The following is a 25,020-nucleotide window of genomic DNA, read 5'->3' on the forward strand; positions in this document are numbered from 1 at the left end:
AAATAAAAAATATAAATATAAATGTGTATTAAAAAACTAAAATTTGGAGCCTCCGAAATGCACCCTACAGAGGTTTCAAATATATATTAAAATATGAAATATACACATCAGCATTTTATATGCCTACATTTTGTTTAAGCCAACATTATGTGAAGCTTCCAGAAGATCAAGACATGATGACAAGAACTCTGTGATTAAATGGGGCCCACTTGGATAATCTAGGATAATTTTCCCATCTCAAAATGCTTAACTTATATCACTTCAGCAAAATCTCTTTTTCCATGTAAGATAACATATTCACAGATTATGGAGATTATTAGGATGTCGACATCTTTTGCAAGGGACAGGGAGGGTGTCATTATACTATCTCACATCTCTACTAGAACAATCTACAAATTAACCTCCTCCTCTATAGATTTGTAAATGCCTCAGTCAATAGAAAGCCCAGCCCATTACGTGTGTAAAGAACACACAGTAATCTCTTTCATTTGTTGCTGAGTTTCAGATAATGTTTTTAAGCATTTGAAATTCAGTTATATTTTAAGGGAGTGCTGTGAAGGCAAAGGTCACTAAGAACAACAGAGAGGAGATATGTTTTCAGAGGGTAAGACTATCACTTGGAAAAGCAGCTCTGGCTTTAATTTACTAAATAGTTTTGTTAAAAGGGACTCACTGTAGTTCTGCTGTGGAGATTACATAGCTACCTTTGTTTTACTACAAATTCGAGAGAAATGGTCAGTGAGCAAAAGGAGTAGGCAGTACCCATACAACACCATGTCCTACACCATCTGAAAAATTAGCATAACACAAAGAGAACGCTCCTAGTAATAGCTCAAAGTCATAAAAAGAGTAAATCATGGCAGGTGTTTTAAGAATGCTTTCTATTTTTGAAAGACTAATTTCAAAAAAAGTTAAACAGTTACGATATAAAGCTCCAGCATTAAAGTGTTAGATAATAGTCAGTGCTGGGGGAAAATCTGTTAATTACATTGGAAAACAACTATTAAATTTCTATCCTGTTTAACTTTATTTGTGACTTGGTTTGGAGTGTCAACCTTTACTTACAATATTGTTTATTAATTAACTTTTAGAACATGAATTATTTGTTAGATAGACACTATTCTGTTGGGCAACATGTAAATACGGGGCAGCAATGTGTCCTATTATATTTTATGTATGTTGTCGGTTCACTGCATTCAGAGTTAAAGACAGTTATGTGGATCCTGCTACATGTCGCATCTACTTATTAATAATTTTCAGCTGATGTTTGTTCTAGTGGTCCCAGGTCTGCACTTTGCTGCTTTCTCTGATCCTGCTGGAAGTAAGAGGTAAGCAACAGCAAAGGTTGCGTCAAGGACAGCATGAGTCAATGGACCTAATTTTCTCTTTTTATATAATCTTTCACAGTGCAAAATGCAGGATTGAGTGGCCAGCCTTTTTGCGTGCTGCTTGAGCTCTCCTGAATGGCTGCTGAATATCAGATACTTCAAATCCAACTAACATTCATACAATAAGTAGCTTGTTAGCAATGCAAATATTCCGGGAGCCATAAAGTAAGTATATAGGGCACTGGGTTTGCAGGCATTTCTTGGGTTCAGTTGATGAATATTTAATCCTATTGAGCGTTTGGAGAAAATGTAAAGGCTTTGCTGAAAATCCAGTTTTAACAATTAGGGCTTCTTGTACATTCTTATTCTGAAAGTCTTTGAATTTATCATATTAAATGGCTAAGGAGGGAAAATTGGTTTTAAGTCTGTTACTGGAAATTACTTGGGATTTTTTTTGGAGGGTGAACAATAAGTGTAATTGCCCTTGACAAGATTCTCTTGATCTGCTGCTGGCAACTGGCAGAAAATGCTCTAATGTTCTTATTTTATTCCCAAGGCTCTGGTAATGGACTTTGTTATAAACAGACTAAATGACATCTCTTTTAATAATCACAATTCTCTTTCTTGCTCACAAGAATCTTACACATCTATTAGAATTCCCAAAATGGTGGACATATAATCATAAAGACATTTTGTAAAGTAGAGGAGGGAGAAGAGTGCTTTTACTTTCTCTTCAAAATCTCCCTGAGCAGTTACCTAATTCAGCCATGAAAATGTGTGTGCAGTATTTTTCCCCTTCTTTGTTTAGCATTTCATTCCTCTTTACTCTGGCTCTGTGCTCAAGTGATCATCATTTCCAAATTTCCTGTAGTTTTCAATGGTACTTGAAATAATCTTATCCATTCAGTCCTTTATGTCATACTCTGTTCTCATTTAAAGAATAAAGAACATTGAGAATAAAGTAAACGTTTTTTCAACAGTTTTAAGAAATGAAAAGAGATTGAGAAAAACAATTAAGGGAATGACAATATAGCTTATCTGATACTTGTCTGTCACAGGTAAAATCTGTTGTGTTGGGAACTATTTTCCTTCTTTTATAAAAATGTCTGAGGAATTTGAGTAAATGAGAAAGCATAGGGAGCTGTGGAGATCCTGAAAGCACTGACTGGACTGAGCCGGGCACATTCATGATGCACCCAGAGTGCTACTGCAATTCTAGGCTTAAAAGTGGGAATGGATGCCCCCTTCCTCACTGCTATTGCAGTTTCAAAATTCCCCCCCAATCTCAGAATGGATGAAGAGGATGTGCGTTATACAGTTTATGCCAAGTAGGGCCCCATTAATTTGTAGCCAAAGGAAATTTCTCAAGAGCTGACAGGACTCACTGTGTCTTTATAGGCATATACATTAATATTTTGAGTAAGCAGAGAAAAATAAAATACAAATACTAGCCTATTTGCTTTGGGAGGGTATCGGTGCTTATTAAGATGAATTGAAGAAATTATAAAGGGTTCCAAATGTGAAGGCAGAAAACTAAAGCCTCTTTAGCTATTTTTCATTACTACTATCACTAAATGAGAGCCCAAGTCATCAGAAATAAGGATCAAAAAAAAAAAAAAGAATAAGTATTATTAAAGACATTTTCTATAGCTAAGGGTCTTCTCTGTGGCACATCTACATCATGACTAGTTACGGGCTTGTCTCTTTTCTATTCTCTCTCTTGGTCCAGTGTTTTCTTTCTTTCTTTTTTTTTTCTTGAATATTTAAAAAAAAAATCTATTCCTGTGTGAAAAAAAGCCCATAGTACTGAAAGTCTCTAGAGACATACAAAATCTCTACGAAGCCCACACATTCCTTTAAGATATGCTGTAATTACTAAGTCAGTCACGGCTCAATTTCTTAAATGTCCTTTAAAAATATGCATAGTTTCAAGGCTATGCATATAACTAGAGAAGGGGTTAATAGCATGCAAGAAGAATTCTGTTTGGTGTGATGTAGAACTGTAAAATAAAGGCAACCAGACACTGGAGAATAGGAGATGATAAAAGAAGCAAAGCTGTAAAGGTCAGATCATACTGTGAGATGAAGTAATGATGGGTTATTGAGCCTGTGTAAATCTGCAGGGGAAAAGCTCCAGCTGTCTAGCTTGGGAGGCAATGTTTTCTGCATCTATAACTCGAAAGAAATATGAATGTTTATATCATCACAAATAATAAACTCATTTGTGTTTATTCACTTGATTCTCCCCTGTGTATTTCTGCTTTGCATACATGTATTCTTTGGGACACACATAAAGAACTCTGTTTCCTCTGTGTCCTTCAGTTTCTCTACCTTTTTCCTCTTCTTTAAAACAGGAATTAGCTTTTCCAGCACTTTGTGCAATGTATATTTTCCTTGTACAGGGAGACCTGGGTAACTGAAGGAGCAGTTAGTGTTTGGGCCTTTAGCTGACTAAGGGACAGGTGAGAAACATAGCAATGACACTTCTGTCTCTGGGGAGCTGCCTTTCATCCTGATGCTTCTGCTTCTTATGTGTTTTGATTTTTTATTTTATTTTATTGGAATTCAGGACAGACAGACAAGCAGTGCTATTAGGTTTTCCAGCTCTATAGGGTTTTGGCTGTCTGGCCCTTCATCATCTGGATGTTTAATTCAGAAAACAAGACTGGAAAGGATCCTGAAAAGTCACCTTTCAAATTTGCATATCACATCTCTCGCATCTATTTTCTCAGTTAATGTGTATCCTTAGGCAAAGCCGTCTTTTATTTTATTGAAAAATTTCTATGGCAAGAAAGAAATGATTTGAACTATAGACTTATTTAACTCTGTCACTGATTTTTCTGTCTTATGGAAAATCACTGTATATTTTTAAATATAAGTTTTGAACATGATACAAAAATATACTCTTATTATTTCTCCTTTTTCTTTAACTTTCAACATCATGTTTACTGCCCTCACCATTGCTAAATTGAGAGTAAAAATGTTAGGATATTGGGAAGGGAAGAGATAACGCAAATAAAAGTTATTTTTGTTTAAAATGAGTTTGTATTTTAAAATTTATTTTTTGAAACTAAAACTAATTAAGCATAAGCCCTACAGTGGGTTTCCCATTCCACTCAGACTAAAATCCAGCGTCCTTAGAATGGTCTCTGAGGCCATCCACTGTTCCCTCACAGCACTACTTTGCCTCCCTGAACTTATTTCCTCCACGCTGTTCCCCTTTGCTCCCTCTCTTCCAGCTCCTCTGGTTTCTTTGGTCTTTCTTCTGTCTAGAAACCTCTAACCCTGGCATCTATTATACATGGCTCACTCCCTCCCCACCTTGAACTTTTGCTTGAAATTCTTCTTTTCAGTGAGGCCTTCCCTGATCACCCTGCTCAAAATTGCAACCCCCTCTCCTCCAACCCCCAATCCTTATCCACTTTTCTGCCTTTTTTTCTGTATCACTTACCATCTTGTAATATGTTATAAGCTTTATTTATTTATTTATATTTATTTGAAGCTATAATCTAGAAAAAATATACTTCTGAAAAGAAATAACTTTCAGGGTTTACTTAAATTTTTCATTTTCTCAATATTTGTCTAATTTTGGTAATCTGGCAAAAATTAGGCCCTCTAATGTTCACCATCTTGAATCTGTAACGCAACAAATAACTATTACACAATTCAAGTATTGAGTTAATGCCCAAATTAACTACACTTTTGCATTTACTATTTAAAACTTTATATAATTATGATACAGAAACTATATAGAGAGTACATTTTTAAGTTGGTGAATAGAATGATCATCATACATATACTGAAGAATCCCAAATCCATATGTCCAGCTCAGTGACCTCTACTGAGTTCTAGATCTATATAGCAAGCTGTCTAGTTGATGTTGTAATTTGGAAATATCATAGAACTTAAAGTTTCACACATCCCCAAATCAGTCTATCATCTTCTATAACTCAAATGTGTTTATCCTCTCTATCTTTCTCCCACTGAGCTATTTCATCTGCTCAGTTGCCCAAACCTGAAATTTATCCACTACTGTCTCCTTTCACTTTTCACATCTAACCAAGCATCAGTTCCTGTGGACCTCATCCTTGCAACTAGTCCTCTTTTCTCCATCTCTGGGTGCTGTCTTTGGTCCAAATTCTTGTAACTGGCTTTCTATTCCCTGCCTTCAGACAGTGCTGCCTCCTAATCAGTGGAGAATGTTGTTTTAAGATATATATTTAACAATATCTCTTCTCATCCAAAAAACTTATAATGGCTTTCTGTTTCACCAGGGATGAAGCTTAAACTTCTTACAAAGCCTTTTTTTTTTCCTTTCAGGCTTTAAACATTTGTTTTCCTTTCCTAAGCGCTCTTCTTTCTTATCACAACAAACTTCTTTCAATAACTTGAATGAGACATGGTTTCTCTTGACTACAGACCTCTTTGCACATCCAGTTTGTCTGGAATACAACCTACAAATCCCTTGACACACATTGTGTACTGCTTAACCTGCAGGTCTCAGCTTAAAAGTAGCCTGATTTCCCTGGACTAGGTTAGGTGCTCCTGCTGTGTTTCCATAGCATCCTGTAGCATCATCAGACTTCATTGGTACTACTTGTTGAATATAAGCTTTCTGCGTAAGCAAGTACTCCAGGAGTCTCTCTCTAGTGCTTAACATACTGTCTAGCACAGAGTAGGTACTCCATATGTATTTGATTGACTGAAAACAATAGAAAAAGGTAACAAAATACATTAAAACATGTTTTCAAAAAATTTGAATAGTATGAAAAAATGCTTAGATAAAATAAAGCAAAAAGTACATGCCATAAGATTGGATAGTGTGATTTTGTAAAACAAGAAATATGCACATTTTTTACATTGAAAAAAGATTAAAAATATACCAAAATGTTAGTAGAGAGCAAGTTTTGTTGACAAAATGTTATGTGATTTTCCTCAGTTTTAAATTTTCAATTGTATAGAGTAAGTGTATATTAACTTTATCATGAGGAAAAATAAATTATTCTAAAAGGAAAATAAATGATTTTCCCCATTCCTGTGAAAGACATAAATAAATATTAAAAGACTTATGAATTCAATGCAATCCCCATCAAATTACCAAAGTCATACTTCAAAGATTTAGAAAAAATAATGCTACACTTCATTTGGAACCCAAAAAGAGCCCGAATAGCCAAAGCATCCTTAAGCAAGAAGAACAAATCTGGTGGCATCACATAACCAGACTTCAAACTATACTACAAGGCTATAACCAAAATAGCATGGTATTGTTACAAAAATAAAAACATAGACCAATGAAACAGAACAGAGAACCTAGATGTAAAACCATCTACCTACAATCAACTGATCTTTGACAAAGCAAACAACAATATACACTGGGGAAAAGAAGCCCTATTCAATAAATGGTGTTGGGGAAACTGTATAGCCACAATGCAGAAGAATGAAACAGGATCTCTACCTCTCACCACTCACAAAGATTAATTCAAGATGGATAAAAGATTTAGATCTAAGGAATCAAATCCTAAGAATTCTAGAGGAAAATGTAGGTAAAAGTCTTCTAGATATTGGCCGAGGCAACGAATTTATGAAAACGACCCCAATGGCAATGATGACAACAATAAAAATTAATAAATGAGATTTGAGTAAAATAAATAGCTTCTGCACAGCTAAGGAGACAATCAACAGAGCAAATAGATAACCTACAGAATGGGAGAAAATATTTGCAAGCTATGCATCCAGTAAAGGGCTAATAATTAGAACCTATAAAGAACTCAAGCAAATCAGCAAGGCAAAAAACAACGCCATAAAAAAGTAGGTTTTTGTGGGGAGCGCGGACGCCATTGCAAGATGGCGCCGATTTCCGGTGGCCTGGCTGAGGTAAACAAGTGTGGCGCATGCGTAGTACGTCTGTAGATCTGTTATATAAGTATGCATATGAGGTTTTCTGGCTTGGCCTATTGGTGACCGCTTGTGATTGACTTTGACCTATCTCTGTTACTTCCTGTTTCCCTGAGGGTATATTACTGTGTGAGAGCTTGTGCTCAGGGTCTTCCGCATCTTGAAGCTTAGAGGGATCCCCAATAAAGCACTGTTAGAAGAACTCCTGTTGCTGCGTCATCCTTGCTGGCGAGGCGGGCGCGACAGGTTTTCAAAAGAAGATAGACTAATAGCCAATAAACATGTGAAAAAATGCTCAATGTCACTAATCATCGGGGAAATGCAAATTAAAACTACAATGAGATATCACTTTACCCCAGCTAGAATGGATTTTATTAAAAAATCCATAAACAGTAGATGCTTGTGTGGATGCTTATACACTGTTGGTGGGACTGCAAATTAATACAACCCCCATGGAAAACTGTATGGAGATTCCTCAAAGAACTGAAAGTAGACCCTACCATTTGATCCAGCAATCCCACTATTGGGTATTTACCCAAAGGAAAAAAAGGTTTTTCACCAAAAGACATGTGCACTCGTATGTTTATTGCAGCACAATTCACAATTGCAAAGATGTGGAATCAACCCAAGTGCCCATCAATTCATTAGTGAATTAATAAAATGTGGTATGTGTACACCATGGAGTTCTATACTCAGCCATAAAAAAAGATGAATTAATACGTTTTGCAAAAATCTGGATGGAACTGGAGATCATTCTCCTAAGTGAAATGTCTCAAGAATGGAAAAATAAACACCACATGTATTCACTATTAAATTGGAACTAACTGATGAGCACACATGTGCATAGAGGGAAATAAAATTCTGTGGAAATCATTCAGGGGGAAGGAGGCAGAGGGGAAGGATAAAAACCTACCTAATGGGTACTATGAACACTATCTGGGTAATGGGCACACCTTTAGCTGGGACTCCATGTAACCTAAAACATTTGTACCCCCTTAATATTTTTAAATTTAAAAAATGATTAAAAGACATTCTTTTACAATTTATCCTTTTAGTCATTTTTGATGGCAGGTTTTATCATTGTTACTACCCTTTGGGAGCCATAAAACATTTTTCAAACTAGGTCTAGAAATCTTATGCTAATGTAGCTTTTCCTAGGCTTAGAGACACCCATAAGCATTAATGTAATAATTCCATTCTATCTGACTTGTGGTTTCTTTTAAGACTTGTTTTTCTCCCAAGTAATTATTTCTGAAAATGTTGTCAACTTTTTCACCAATTAGGATTTTGAAAAGTTTGGAATTCTTTCTTTAATATTGAAATTAGAAGAATGTAAAATTCCTTATATTTTGATAAAAAAGATTTGATACTATTGATGAGCTACAGATCACCATTAAATGTGAACTACTTCACAGTGGAACAATACACACAATACCTCATAGCTCAGAAATTCTGGCTGGCTTATTAATCTTTCAACCTCTTGTATTTTTTACCTCTCAATTACATATTAAAAATTATTCTGAAATGAAAAATACATTCTTTTTGAGACTATTTTAACTTGTTTATTCAACAAATGTTATGTAGAGCACCTTCATATGTTTGGCAGAGTGTAACCTCTGAGAATGCAGAAAGAATAATAGTCCTTGTCTTTCAGGTGCTCACAGTCTATTGATGGAGAAATATTATAAAAAGGTACATGATAATACAGCAAAATAAATCTTGTTATATAGGGAGAATAAAGTATCTAAGGCTCAAAAGAGATTGAAGAGGGTGTCAGGAAAGCTTGCATTTTTTACATCTTTTTCTGGTCCAAGCCAGCATCATCTCTTACCCGGATTAGTATAATAGCATTCAACTAAGTCACTCCACTTCTACCCCTGCCTCCCTGTAGACCACTCTCCACACGGAAGCCAGTAATATACTTTCAAAAGTAAGCCAGAGCATGTCCCTCCTTTGCTGAAAACCTCTAATGGCCCCCCATTTCACTAAGAGTGAAAACCAGTCTTTACAAGTCCTTCCTGATCCCCACAGCCCTTCCCCAACCCTGCCCTGCACAGCCTCTGGCCTCACCTCTTCCTACTCTCCCTTTTGACCAATCTGCTGTAGTCACATTAACCACTTTGCTGTTCTTCAAACCACTTTTGAGATCTCAAGCTTGTCATTTCTTCTGCTGGGAACTTCTTGACCCATCATGATTCCTTCCCTCCTTACTTCCTTGATCAGATCTCACCTTTTCCATCAGGCATACCCTGACCTGACCATCTGAAGTTACAGTTCTACCCCAAACAGTCCTGATTTCCGTATCCTGTCCTTATTTTCCTTATTTGCATTGCACCTAGCACCTCCCTCTCTGAGGTTAGAGATTATTATTTATTCACTAACATATTGAATACATTTACAAAAAAATCTTGCACATATTAAATGTCTAATAAGTATTTGATGAAAGAATAACTGAATCTTGTTTTTGTTATAGTAAAACCTTGGTTTTTACTAGCTCAGAATTTGTAACAATTTTTCATGGATTTATTTGAAATTTATCTTTACATTTCTTGTTAGAAATTGTGGTTCTTTTGTAACTACACAACTTTTTAAAACGTTGGAATGGGAGAAAAGAAAGACTAGCCTCTTTAAGAAAATTGTTTTTAAACAATTTTTACGAAATCCATATGCAGACAATAAATAAAAGGCTGATTTCTAGATGAAAACCCCTGCCTAAGATTTTGACAGTTATTCCTTTGTGTAATTATATGTTACTGAAAGTAGTAAAATGGTATTTACTTTAAATTGGTGCATTCTTCAGGCTTGAACTGAGCAATTGAGAAGGTGGAAATTGTGAGTGGACTTGAATTGTGTGTTCCGTGGTGTGAGGGTTTACCTTGAACTCTTAATACTTTGGCAAATTTTCCATTACACGTGATAACATATTTGTGGCAGCTGGGCAGGAGTATACTTTAGTGTCTGGCCATGGACCTATGATCCTAGGCTCATTACGATGTAATCAGCATTCATTTTCAAGAGGACCCTAGCTTTTTCTCAGTGGCATTTAAAGAAGTTAACTTTGTTAAGGAAAAAAGACATGGTAACAACAATGATCTGTCTGTAATTTTAAAAGGCCCTGGGCTCCTCCCACTCTTCCCCAGAGAAATTACCTAACTGCTAATGTGCTATGCAGAGCAGCTTTCCAAACTGCCTACTGCCTAATTAGCTTTATTAAAATACACATCAAACTTGTTTTGAGTGGTGGGCTTATGATGTGGAAAATGATGCAAACATAAGATCATTGAATGAAAACAAGTAAACAAATGCTCACTTATCGTCAAATTTGTTAGGATTAACCAAAAAAGCATATTAGTATGTTGGTCTTTCTTCTCCAATTGTCAAGCAGGTGGGAGGTTTGAAGGTGTCTTTTATGAGCTCTGGGTTTGAAATGAAGAGTGTTGAGCTTCCTTCCACCCCCGATTATTTTATGTTCATTTTAATTTTCAGTTCTCAAAGATATTTCAAAGTGAGATGCTGTTTTTGCTCTTCCTCTTTCAAAGTTTCATCAATTAGTGTTTGACATGTGTATGAAATGATAAGCGTTAGCTAGCATAATAAGGAAGCAGGAAAGCACTTTGCCTATTACAGCTATGTATTTGGAAAACTAATCAGTGCTTACAGATCTTTCCCAATCTCCTTATTTACCTTATCAAATGAATTTGTGTTCTGAATTTATGAGATTTGAAGAAAAATTGCTGTATAAACTGAAAGCGGTGAATATGGGTTTGGCTGAATTAATTCTATTCAGCATTTGGCCACCTGTTTTCATCATTTGCTAATTTAATAAACTCAGTCTGGGTTGGGTATGAGCTAATGTGTGTGATACTGCTATGAAATCTTTAAGATGCTACAAATTGAAGAGACCCTAAACAGTAGAAAGATCCTCTGTAGAGAATCTAGATTCTGTCAGGATTTGTCTTTCTGTGCATCCTTGGGTAAATAAACTTATCTTTTCTGTCTTAGTTTCTCCATCATAGCATGAATATAATAATACTAGATTAGAAATGGACTGTAAGGACTATGGTGCATCCTTGCATGGTACTCCATAAGGTTAGACATTTATCTAGATCTTCTCCTCTTGCACATCTGCTTTGACCTTCAAAGGATCAACGTTGACCTTTTGATGCAGAGACCAAAGACAGATTATAACTAATTTCTAGTGTAATTTTCAGATGAAGAGTCTAAACCTTGTTGTTTGATAAGTGTGGCAAAATATGCAGTTTTTGTGTGGTTATATCTTTGAAAACTATTTTTTTTTGTCTATATGTGATTATTCTTGCATAAATCTGAGTTCACTTGGGGGAAGGTTTCAAGAAACAACTGAAATATTTCTGGATTGAAGGGACTCAAAGCTCTGACTAAGTCTTAAAAACAGAGTAATTTTCTTCCCTCAGATATCAGTGTGATGGGGAAAGTGGTTGGATTATATGGATGAATGTGAAAAAGCTTGCATAAAAACCGGAAGAGGGAATACTGTCATACATATGAATTCTAGTTTACTTATAAAAATGGCATATATATTCTAGCTTATTTATAAAATATTAGCCTTCCCTAGCCTTTTAAAGAATAAGTCCTTTAAACTAGGAGTAAGTTAGCACAAAATCCAAACACCACCACTACTTCACTAATGTCATATTTCTCCCATTCTCATATAATACAACCCCAATGTGAAGCAAAGAGAAAGAAAACAAAACCCCAAGGCAAATAACCAAGAAACTACTACCAATACCATCACCACTAACTCAATAAAAAGCCAAACCCGGCCAGGCGAGGTGGCTCACGCCTGTAATCCTAGCACTCTGAGAGGCTGAGGCGGGTGGATCATTCGAGCTCAGGAGTTCAAGACCAGCCTGAGCAAGCCTGAGCCCTCATTTCTACTAAAAATAGAAATAAATTATATGGACAACTAAAAATATATAGAAAAAATTAGCCGGGCATGGTGGTTCATGCCTGTAGTCCCAGCTACTTGGGAGGCTGAGGCAGAAGGATTGCTTGAGCCCAGGAGTTTGAGGTTGCTGTGAGCTAGGCTGACGCCATGGCACCTAGCCCAGGCAACAAAGTGAGACTCTGTCTCAAAAAAAAAAAGCCAAACCCAAACCATCACTATCAAATATTTAGAAGTGATTGAGATCATTAATATTATCATGTTTCAATAGCAGAAAGACTCTTTAAGTCATATGTAATTAGGAAATGGTTAGGGAAGGAATAGAATGATAAAGTCTTAAATGCCAAAGATTTAAGTCTATCACACTTCTGCTATGTCTTAAATATACTGCTGAAACTTTTGAAGGGTTCAACATTCCTTAACTAAAAATTACTTTTATTGAGAACCATTATTCTTTCTTTTCATGTACCTGATATAAGTCCACTACCATTTTGAAGAATATCATTGTTATTCTTATAACACTCTATGAAAAAAGATACACTTATCTTTATTTGACCATAAAGAAGCCTAGTTTCAGAGGCTTTAAGTTACATGCTCAAGAAGTAAAGGTGATTAGTGGTAGGATCATGTTTTGAACCCTAATTTCAAAACCAGTGCTCACTTCATTCTACCATAGATTTCTCTGAATAAAACTGCCTTGTTACTGTATAGAGTTACTGTGAACATCAAATAATGTGCTTGAAAGCATTCTAAAAAAAACCCTTAAAATTATGTGCACACATGTTAATTATATATGCGATATCTCCCTTTTGGGGAGATTCCATGAGAAACTAAACCAAGTGTAAACAATGTGGTATAATTGAAAGAACTTGACTTTTAGGATCAAATGGGGATAAAAATTAGGTCCTACTGGGATGTTATTTCACACTTTATGTAACAGTGGAGAGAGAGCCATGGCTTTGCCTTTGGCGTTTTCCTCACTCACAACACACTTTATCACAGTTGGTTCCTCTTCATGATTCAGACTCAGCCCTAAATTCTCAGACCCTTCCCTGAAAACCCTATTCCCACTCAACTACTCTCTATCATTTTCCCCAATTTTAGTAACATTTAGTTACTAAATTTTAATAATATTTTAGTAACATTTGATATTTATATAGTATCTGGGTTTTGTTACTGTTTTTTGCTTGCTTGCTTTTTGTACCTGCACCTCTTGGTATACAGGTGGTGTTTAATAAATATTTGTCAGAAGAGCAGCATCAGACTATTAGTTAGGATACCTCAGTTCCATTTTGAGTTTGGCCACTAATTAGTTGTATGAAATAGAAAATTATTTAACTGTTCTGGACCTCAGAATTAATAATAGCAAAACTATAGAGTCTACAGAGATACATTCTTGCCACATATATTGTCTTAAAATAAGGAAATGAGAGAGTCAGATTAAAAGCTCATACTTTAAAGTTTGATTTATCTAAGTCTTTGATATGTATCTTACATTTGATTTGCCTGCATGCAATTACATAGAAATATGTAAAAATGTGTACAAAACATATTGGAATTTAGAATCTGTATACATTATTTCTATTCCTTTACTGACCATTTGTACTATTTATGATCTAGCCATTCTGACTGTGACTATCATGCCTTGATATTTGGTAGAAAATGACAGTTTTTTAAAGTTTATACAAGATTGTATTTCTTAAAAGTATTTTTCCTTAGAATTTTAGTTAAGACCTTGATTGGAATTATGATTGATGCTCAACAGCATCTGAAGAAATTTGCCCTTTGGCTGCCTTTGTCATTTTATTTCACATTTGTCATGACTTGGAGTCTATTCAGACAGTGATCACTCACTCCTTGCTATTTCTTTCAGTCAGAATTATTATTTGCATATCACCTTTTTAAATATAAAATAGCAAGTTAGGCTTCCAAAAGGATACCACTGTGTTTAAAACTAATTAAATAAAGGGAAGAACCTGAGAATTTTGATGGTGACCCTGTTGAAATAATTGCTAAAATGCATTTCATTATAGAATTAAAGGATCATGTCCTAGAAGAATAGAAAGGCCAGAAAGGAAATTCAGTAAGTATGATTTAATTCAGTATTTATTTTTTAAGTTTCCACTGCTAAATTATTTTAGGATTTAGAATATTATCCAATAGCATTTGAGGTGAATGAACTCCTTTTAACTTTTTCTCTTTTAGGTGCTGTAATTTTTTATCTAAAACAAGTCCCTTGAAGGGATTAGTTCAACAGCAAATTGTATTCCTATTTCCAGTGGTTTTTTAATTTAACATTTTTTTAAAGTTTCTCTATCTCCAAAAAATATTTTTTACATTAATTACACAAAATTAGGGTGCTCATAATTCTTGTTTCATGACACATTTTACATCATTGGTCAACATGTGGCATTTATTTATTTATTTATTTATTATAAATAAAATAAGCACCCAAGAACCTATCACCCAACACAAAAACTAGAATATTGATAATATTAGCTAACATTCACCTTTAAAGTCTTTCTCTAACCTGTTACACATGATCTCAAACCTGCTTGTATCATAAACTTTCTTGTTACCACCTCTCCCCACCTCCTCTTTCCTACTCTGATTTTCATTCTCATCCATTACCCTTAGTCTACAACATCTATCTTGCTAAAATGAATTATCCGTTAAGGTTCCATGCCTGTAAACAAGAGGAATTGATTCTAGTTAATTAGAATTAACTAAAGCTAAACTGACTTAATAGAAATGAATGGAATTAAATTTTAAAAATAATTCTAATCAGAAAAAACTATTGTTCTGTTTATAGGAGAGCTTAAGCAACGGAAGGAGAAGCTAAGAACCAACCTACAAAAGAACAGGAACTAGAATAACTACAGCAGAAGCATGCATTTTTTTTTTTTTAAAGGTGAAGGCATGACTCAGCTCCAATGTTGTTATTAAATAAATGTGTGACTGGTCTGGCTGGTGTCATGTACCATCTTTATCCTAGGAAGAGAGCAGACATCTTGATAGACTGCTCCACCAGACTATATCCAATAGAACAGGTCTCCCAGAATAAATTTAGGATACTTTTCATATAGGGGAATGAATATTGAAGCCAAATGCAGCTCAAGTTCCCACCAGAAATACTTTCATCACTCCAGACTCTTGGACTAGCCATCTTAACACAAATTTATAATCCCCAGCTGAATTTAACATTGCAATCTTTGACCTGTATCTCAGGTCTCCTTATTCCACTCCTATTAATGTTGAACAGTTAACGGTATTTGTTTGTAACCTAAAACAAATGACAATTTCACATGATTTAACTAAATACAGTTGCATAAGGAGCAGAAGTGACTCACCGCATAGTTACATTAGCCACTTTCTAGTTACTACAAGAAGAGCTCACTGTTCATTTTTTTGATTCTTTGAATTTAGAATTTCTTTAGTTATCTTTCCACCTTGCTGTAAATATCCTCAAACATTAATAGTTTTCTAAGTAATAATAGAATAGCCCAGGCTATTCTGACCCCGATAAGGTCAGACAGATTTAGTTCTGAGTGCCCATAATATTAATATGTACTTAGTGTGTGACCTCAGTGAAATTATTTAACTTGTCTAAGACTCAGTTTCTTCATCTATTAAATAGGGACAACTAATGTCTCTCATCTCACATCGTCCTGAGTCCTGAATAAGATTACACATTTAAAATTCTTAACACAGTGCCTGGTATAAAGGAAGCATGGAACCAATGTTAGTTATTGCTATTAAATAATGGCACTTAAAACCTTTGCAATTTGAAAATTCTCATATTAAAAGTTGTAATCAGCTCTGCTAATCTGGATAGAAAATTGACTTCCTCATGGGTGTAGACATTTCCTTTATTTAGGGAAAATCCATTTTAGCCAAAAGAATAAACTATACATACTGCTTCAGGGAGTCCTTCAATCTGAGAATTTAAGAGTTTCGTTTAACAAGAATGGTTTTATTCATAGGACAGTGCACTTGCACAATCAGGGAAATGTGTGCAACCGTGAGTGAGCACCTGTGAATATATGTTTTCTAGTTGTGGATTTATAATAAACTGCTCTGAAAACGATCAGTTGTGGTTAGGAGCCATGCATGAGTTCTGTCCAAGTGATGCCCTGAGGAAATTAGGACCAGAAACCCCATTACTAATCCCATTCACGTTCTTTATTTTTCCCTCACATGTGGAATGTGTTTTTCTTGACTTTCATTATCTAAATCTTTGAAACCTTTAAAAATTCTTATCTGTAAAATAGGAATAACGTGGTCATGTGTAACTCAGAGTAGTTGTAAGTTTGCACTAAGGTAATGAAAGTAGAGTTGTGTTTTGTGCACGATAAATCACCTTGTACAACTAAGCTACCGTTACCATTTTAATTATGTTAATTTTTTCAGCTCAAAGACAATATAGAGTTGGTTAAGAGTATGAACTCTAGAGCCATACTACCTGAATTCAAAATCTGACTTCACCACTTTGGGCAAGTGACTTGAACTTAACGTGGCTCATTTTCCTCATCTATAAGTTGAGGATAATTACCATACCTTTTTCATGTGATTGTTTTCAGAATTACATGAGTTCAGTTATGAAAATACTTAGAAAAACGCCTGACATAAAATAAATGGTATATAATTGTTTCTATTATTATTATTGTCTTCCTTGTTCAAGTTGACACACTGAGTTGTACTTCTTACATTTATTGCAAGATTTGTGATTACAGCTTGGGCCATATTGTCATGCCTTATTTACATGGTGTCCTGAAATTATGGTGTTGGGTGAATTATTCATTTCTTTATATCTTGTTTTTGCATCTGGATCATATGGTCCTTCGGGGTTGGGTTATGTTGTCTACATTTTGTTATGTCCCAAAGGAACTAATAATTGTCTTACATATGAATTAAAACCTTTCTTTCATTCCTTTTCACTTATACATTGGTGTTTCTCATTTTGAAGTTATTTTAGTAGAAGAGCAGTGAAGCCTGCCAGATTACACTGAAGTACTCTTGGTGTCTGTTCCCAGTTTGGTTTCAAATCTGAAGGACTTTCCTTGGACAGTGAATAATAGCTAAGGCAATTAGGTCAACATGAAAAGGTACTCAAAATTTAGTTCTGTTAGGACCACCTTGGCTACCGATTTCATAAATGAGATTATAAAAACATCTTTAAAAAGTATACACTTCAAACTTTTACTTTGAAGAAGAATGTCAATTCTTGATAAAAACAACAAATACACAGTTACACCTACACACTCCCCCAAATAAAAGCAAAAAGATATGGAACTGAATTTTCAAACAATTATTTCAAAACAATTTCCTAAAAATCTGGCCCGAAGCTTTTGTCATAATGAGACATATTTGCCAAGGCGGGAAGGCATGGTATATTTTCACACTGTTAGCTTGTTTAATAACCCTTAAATATTAAACATGCAATATTTATATATTTAGATATAGGATAAGTTGGCTTCCATTTGTACTCTTTTATTGCATCATGATGGCTTAATTCTTTAATGACAGATAACTGGGGTATCTTAATGTGGCTATAATTTGTAGAAAAATAATTTCAGAGAGAAATGCCATGCTATATGGAGTTTCATAAGTATTAATAGGTAGTTTTATTTATAACAATGAATTCATTCATCCAACAAATATTTACTGAGTTTCAACTATGTTTAGGCACTCTTACAGGTACTGAAGGGATAGCAATGAACAAAATAAGCCAAAAGTCTTTGCTTCAAGGAACTTATATTTTAGCAGAGGAGGAGATTATAAATAATAAACAGGTAAACATATTATGGGATCGCTTAGTAATAAATGCTATAGAGTAAAAGAAAGCAGGGAAGGGGGAAAAGAATTATGATTGAGAGTGTTGGTGGTTTATGTGGTAGCCAGGGAAGACCTTTCGGGGAGGATGTCACTTGAACAGAAGCCTGAAGGAAATGAAAAAGAAACTGCAGATATCTGGGTGGAGAGCATTCCAGAAAGAGGCAATTATGAGTGCAAAGGCCCTGAGATGACAGTGAGATAGGCATATTCAAGGAACAGGATGCTGGAGGGAATTAGGCAAAGGAAGAGAGGTAGGAAATGAGGTCAGAAAAGGCAATGGGCAACAAGGCTCCATGGTTTTTGTAGGGCATGACAAAGACTTTGACCTTGATTCTGAGTGAGATGGAAAACTCCTACTGTTTTGAGCAGAGGAGTGATATGAACTGGATTAAGTTTAAACAGTATCTCTGGTTAATACTGGACACATTAAAGGATGGGAAATCTATAGGCTGAACAATCTCAACATGGAGTTGCACAGGGGTTCAATCTAGGAGGCATTCAGTGCAAGCAAGAATTGTCATTTTAGACATTCTTTAAGAATAAGCAAAATCTTTCTTAAAAGGCCAACAGTTAGGTATTAGTGTGAGTGTACTATGCCTCCTCAAATTATTTCATGTTACACCAATGTTGTTATAAAGAATAATATTTTCCCTGAAAAGGAAAAGATGTTGGGTATAAAAACTTTGAAATAAAGATTTTTCTGATGTTCTAAAACACAGTAATATCAAACCAAATAAATGATCATATTTAAAAAAATTTTTCTGGTGGAACAAATATATACCCTAACTTTTAGAGAGCCTATAAATTCTATCAGAGAAGCCAAAAAATAAAATATTAATGAAACTATAATTTAAATATTTTGTAATATTTTTATAAAAAGGTGATCATAAAGTGTGACTAGATTTAAATGAAAAATTAAAATGCCTATTTGAGGCATTGGTTCATCTTCTGTAGTCTTTACAATGTCAATTGCTACAATATAAAAAAGAGGATTCAAGTTAAGTTAGTTAAGAGTCAGTTGCTGGCAGCTGTAAATTCAACTCGTGCTTATTTTATTGGTGAAGTTAAATCAGTATGAAAGTGTTCCAACAAAATCATAATTCCCTTTTCCTGGTCAACATTAAACTTACCTTTTCTTTTTGCATCATGAGGATGGATACTACTAATATTTGGTGCTGAAATATTAAATCTCAATCTCCTGAGCAGATTTCAAGTTCTCTAGAGTGATTGTGGCTCACTAGAGATGGTGAATCATTGATTTTGTGTGATATTGTTCATTAAATGTAAATATTGTGATAATGTTTAAGATAATAATGCACTAAATAAACAAAAGTTTTAATTACTTTCTCTTGGATAGTGGATGCTGAGCTGTAATTATTCAGGTATAGATCTGCTTAGCTGAGCAAACTGAGACACACATTTCCCTGAAAATATAGAATGGTTTTAGTTTTTTTTTTTTTTTTTTGAGACAGTTTCACTCTATTGCCCAGGCTAGAGTGCCATGACATCAGCCCAGCTCACAGCAACCTCAAACTCCTGGGCTCAAGCAATCCTTCTGCCTCAGCCTCCCAAGTAGCTGGGACTACAGGCATGCGCCACCATGCCCAGCTAATTTTTTCTGTATATTTTTAGCTGTCCAGATCATTTCTTTCTATTTTTTAGTAGAGACGGGGTCTCGCTCTTGCTCAGGCTGATCTCGAACTCCTAACCTCGAGTGATCCTCCCACCTCGGCCTCCCAGAGTGCTAGGATTACAGGCATGAGCCACCATGCCCGGCCTAGAATGGTTTTAGTTACAAACTCTTCCACACATCTTTAATAGCATTTTATTCTATTACTTATTGTGCATCCTGAGTCAATATATAAACTTTTATTAAATTTCCATTTTAGGCACAGTACTAGGTACTTTGAAGAAAAAAAATGAATCAGAGGTATTTGCTCTTAAGGGATTCATTTCATAACCTGGAGAAACCATTTTTCTAAGATTTAAGGTTTTTATTCTTAATAATTATAATTTAGAAGATTTGTTGAAGACTTAAATTCATCATTAATGAAAACTCCCTTTTTCTCAGGGCCATATTACACGCAGGGGAGTATATAAAGATGTGCTGCCTGTTCTGGTGGAAGTTACCATGGCTAGGCCAGAGAGCCACACAGGGCAACTATTGTTGTGTGTTAGGGCGGTGGTCAAACTCTGAATACTGTAGGAGCTCAGAAACAGATGGGACCATTATGGACTAGGCTTGGTCAAGAGTCCTAAGTACCTGGTTCTAGAACTACAGCCTTAAGTCTTGAAAGTCTGTAGATAACAAGAAAAGTGTTTCAGAGATTGGGTCTATTAGGAATAAGAAGCTATCACTACATTTGGATGTAGTAAAAATAGATGGGGTTATGTAAGTGCCATAATGAGTAATAAACGGCTTGATATTATTCCCACCCCCCTATCATCTCCCAGCCTTTCAGTGAACTGACTGCTAAATGATATTTTTCCTTTTTGGTAAAAAATCAAATAGTTATTTTGGCATCAGGAAGTCATTGCAGAAGTTTTCACTCTTATCATTTGTCACTTTCTTGTGACTTAAAAATGTGGAGCACCAGTTATCCTGACCACCTTTCATTTAATAACAACAGTTTGTAAAAGCACTTTTTGTCCTGAGCTATTGCTAAGATACAGAACATACAGTATAGGTATTCTTCCAAGCAACCAACTTCTTGCAAAAACTGGAGGGAAGCCAAGAGAAAAATCAATCACAATTATTCTGAAGTAAAGTTTCACAATGTTCTCCTTATGTTATTGTCTATGAGTTCTCTGAGATCACTGACAATGTCTTACTCATCTTTGAATCCCTTGGTGTCCAGCACTGTGTCCAGAAAATAATATGATGCAAATGTTTATAAAATATATAAATAAATAATAAGTAAATTAGACATTCATACCAGAAAATCCAAACATTTATCCTTTCACTCATTAACTATAACTAATTTTTTCCCCATGTAGTTTGAAGAAACCTCTGCCATATCTTCAATGTACAAAGTCTTCAAAATTTTTGTGTGTGTCCTACAAAATAAAAGCTAGAATAAAAGATCTGTTCACAGGATGGATTTTAAATTTCATATTTCTACCCTACATACCTGTGAAATCTACTATGGTGGCTGACTGTTCAATAAATTGATGCATTCTCCCCAGGGAAGTTGCTAAGGAAGACAGAACTTTTCCTTAACTTGCCTTTGGAATACTCTGGAATGTCTCTTTGGAGATACTTTTAGAATCAAGAGATGAACCTATAGGGCAAAGAGGGAATTCCACCACAAACACAGCTTTCTTGCTTCAGGTAACATCCTTGGGCTGTTGTTCTAAGGCAATTATTTTTGCTATTAATAAGAGCAGCTGGCTGCCTAGAAGTTTTGCATACCACTACTTTTTTTATTTTTTTTTTCTTTTTGTAGGGACAGGGCTCTTGCTATGTTACCCAGGCTGGTCATGAACTCCTGGCCTCCACTAGTCCTCCCACCTGGCCCCCCAAAGTGCTAGCATTACAGGTGTAGGCCACTGCATCCAGCCTTGCATATACTTTCTTTAGAAAAACATTTTTTCTTTTTTTAATTATCTAGTTGAGTATTTTTCTTTCTGAAATTTCATCCAGGAAGTGATTTTATTTATTTATTTATTTATTTTTTATTTCAGCATATTACAGGGGTACAAATGTTTAGGTTACATATATTGCGTTTGCCCCACCCAACTCAGAACTTCAAGCATTTCCATCCCCCAGAAATTTGGGTTTCTTCTAGACACAAGATTGCATCATGTGACCTCTATATAAATGAAGTATTTACCTTCCCTGATGGAAAGAGAATGGGTTGACTGACCAACAAGAATATGGCCCAGTTGGAAATCACATTCCTCATTGTAAATTAATAAGCTGTTACTTTGTATTACAATTTTCTTTTTCTTGAGACTGGTAAGAATGAGTTGATTTACCAGGTGAATGAAAAGTGAATTTTGAAAATTAAAAAAAGGTGACATAGTGGCCGGGCGCGGTGGCTCACGCCTGTAATCCTAGCACTCTGGGAGGCCGAGGCAGGTGGATCGTTTGAGCTCAGGAGTTCGAGATCAGCCTGAGCAAGAGCGAGACCCTGTCTCTACTAAAAAAATAGAAAGAAATTATATGGACAACTAAAATATATATAGAAAAAATTAGCCAGGCATGGTGGTGCATGCCTGTAGTCCCAGCTACTTAGGAGGCCGAGGCAGAAGGATTGCTTGAGCCCAGGAGTTTGAGGTTGCTGTGAGCTAGGCTGACGCCACAGCACCCTAGCCCGGGCAACAGAGTGAGACTCTGTCTCAAAAAAAAAAAAAAAAGGTGACATTACAAAACTGAGGCCAAGATCCTGAGTGACAGAACTATAAAATCAAGGCTGAAATTTCTTGTCTTTTTCATTATATTACTATTTATGGCATTTGTTTTAGATTAAAAAAACAGTATGAGAAGTGGGGGAAAAAAGGAAACTTCAAAACAATCAAAGTGGGTACTTTTGCTGAATATATATGCAGAATGTGCATCAATCACTCAAAGACGGACCATACAAACCTGACATCATTCATCCTGTTTCATTATTTGACAGGTAGTTTAAAAAATTCCCTTACATTTTATGACAGTTTTGCTGATGTGGCTGTGCAAAGCTGCAAGGCTGGGCGCTGAAAATACAAACTTTAAGAATGCAAATGTGTGCAGCATTAAGATAGTTACAATTCCTGAAATTCTTTCATGAACATTTATTTATTACTATCTTTGACACCCAAGTTTCAGTTTTTAGTTTAAATTCAACTGTGTTCCATGCTTTGAATTCAGTTTGGGTTTAGTGAATCAAGTAACTAAAGAAACGAGTGTTTTGTGCTGTGCTTCTCAACCCTGGCTACACATGAGAATCACTGAATGAGCTTTGAAAGTTCTTAATACCTGGGCCATACCCCAGACAATTAAATCAGAATATTTGGGAGTGTGACCCGGGCAAAAATACTTGCTAAAGCTCACTAGGTGAATTCAATGTTCACAGAACCGCTGCCTTGTAGTGAAGCCTGATAAGGTTGGACGCATCAGAGGGCCTGACAGGTGCCATTACAAACACAGGTCTCCACAGCCGGGCCGTTCAAGCTTCTGTGGGACTTGGCTTCTTACTTTTTAAAAATTTCCTCTCCTAGCACTCTGGGAGGCCGAGGCGGGTGGATCGTTTGAGCTCAGGAGTTCGAGACCAGCCTGAGCAAGAGCGAGACCCCATCTCTACTAAAAGTATAGAAAGAAATTATCTGGACAACTAAAAATATATGGAAAAAATTAGGCAGGCATGGTGTCAAATACCTGTAGTCCCAGCTACTTGGGAGGCCGAGGCAGGAGGATCGCTTGAGCCCAGGAGTTTGAGGTTGCTGTGAGCTAGGCTGACGCCACGGCACTCTAGCCTGGAAAACAGAGTGAGACTCTGTCTCAAAATAAATAAATAAATAAATAAATAAATAAATAAATAAATAAATAAATAAATAAATAAATAAAATAAAAATTTCCTCTCACATGTATTGTGGAATACTGTTCTAAAACCTCTATAAATCTTCCTCATAGTATTACTTCACCTTTACTCTCTTTACTCTTAGGAGTATATCTTACTGTTTACCAAAAAATAAAAAATAAAGATAATAATAAAGCAGCTATCTTATGTGAAATTCCCCAATTTCCTTCTCTTCCTCTTCCTCACTTACCTGTACCATCCTGGCTCACTACTTCCACCTTAACTGGCAGAAACACATCCTCTTTCCTCTCCTAGAACGTTGCACTGGCCCATCGTCCTGTTCCCCTGCTGCTTTTCCTCTCCTTGGCCCAGCCTTCCTCTTGAGCTGCCACCTGAATTCTTTCCTTCTCTTCTCCTCTAGACTATCTGAATGCCTAACCTGTAGTCCCAACTTCCTCAGCACCGACTCTAACCTGGCTTCCACTCTCATGCTCTACCAAAAAAAAACCTCCCCGAGGTCCCACCAGTGACTTCCACTGACCAGTTCCAATAGTCCACTTGCTGTCCCACCTCCCAGCCCCTCCCTTTGTGGATACCCTTACTCATCTAGTACTCTCTCTGTCTCAGTTGCCCCAACGGCACTCACTTCTCAATCAACTCCTTTCTCTTTCTCTGCCTACGCCTTAAGTATTTTTGTTTGATAGGGTCCAACTCTTAGCTAGCTTCTAGTCTCTTCCTGCCTGTTCTCCTTGGTTGTTTCTCACCAATCTCATGGCTTCAGTTAATACTTACATGATGTTTGCTGATAACCCAAACTCTCTCCTAAATGTTGGGTTTTTACATTCATTTATAAACATTGCAAAAAGCTCAAAAATCTCTCTGCTTATAACTGCCTAGAACCTTCTCTTACCAAGCACTCCCACTCCTATTTCTCAAAACTAAATCTTAAAGAATAAAGCCAAACAAAACAAAAAATAACACCATACCAACAAAAAGATTCCTTCCCGCTCTGTTATTTGTGTCTCAATTTCCCCAATCCCCCGGCCTCTAAACTGCTGTATTTCCAGTCAACTCTGAGACCTCCTGACACTTAATGATCTTTTAAATCCATCTCTTTCTCTGCATTCCACTGTCTGAGTGAAGGAACCAATTATCATAGTCTCCTTTCAAAGTGCCACCAGAGGGATTTAAAAAAACATACAAATTTTATTGTATTATGTTTCTGCTTACAGCTCTTCAGTGGCTGCCCTCTGCTTCTCGGGCACTGTCACATCCTTTCCCACTGTGCGCTGACCCTTCCTTCCTCCACCGTCCTCACCGTCCTTGCAGGCTCCTCACTGGCACAGCCCGCAGCCCGTCCCAGCTTGTGCAGCCTTACCTGGCACTGACTCTCCCGAGGCCTTTTGTGATACTTATTACCTCTACGCTCCCTCCCCTCCAAGAATCCTACTTATTCTTTAAGATGCAAAGAGTTATGTCTTTTGTGAACTTTTTTCTGAAAGTCATTCTCCTCTTCTACCTCTCTGCCTCTGATATGGAG

General features: G+C 36.0%; 1 long non-coding RNA gene across 1 annotated transcript; it reads left to right on the forward strand.

The window, feature by feature from the left end:
- The first annotated feature begins 1,165 nt into the window (after window positions 1-1,165).
- On the forward strand, window positions 1,166-15,077 carry LOC123641453. Its single transcript, XR_006736298.1, has 3 exons — window positions 1,166-1,553; window positions 14,181-14,230; window positions 14,960-15,077. It is a non-coding gene; the product is annotated as an uncharacterized LOC123641453 (long non-coding RNA).
- Window positions 15,078-25,020: the final 9,943 nt, after the last annotated feature.

The sequence above is a fragment of the Lemur catta genome, chromosome 1 (genome assembly GCF_020740605.2).
Source record: "Lemur catta isolate mLemCat1 chromosome 1, mLemCat1.pri, whole genome shotgun sequence".
NCBI lineage: Eukaryota > Metazoa > Chordata > Mammalia > Primates > Lemuridae > Lemur > Lemur catta.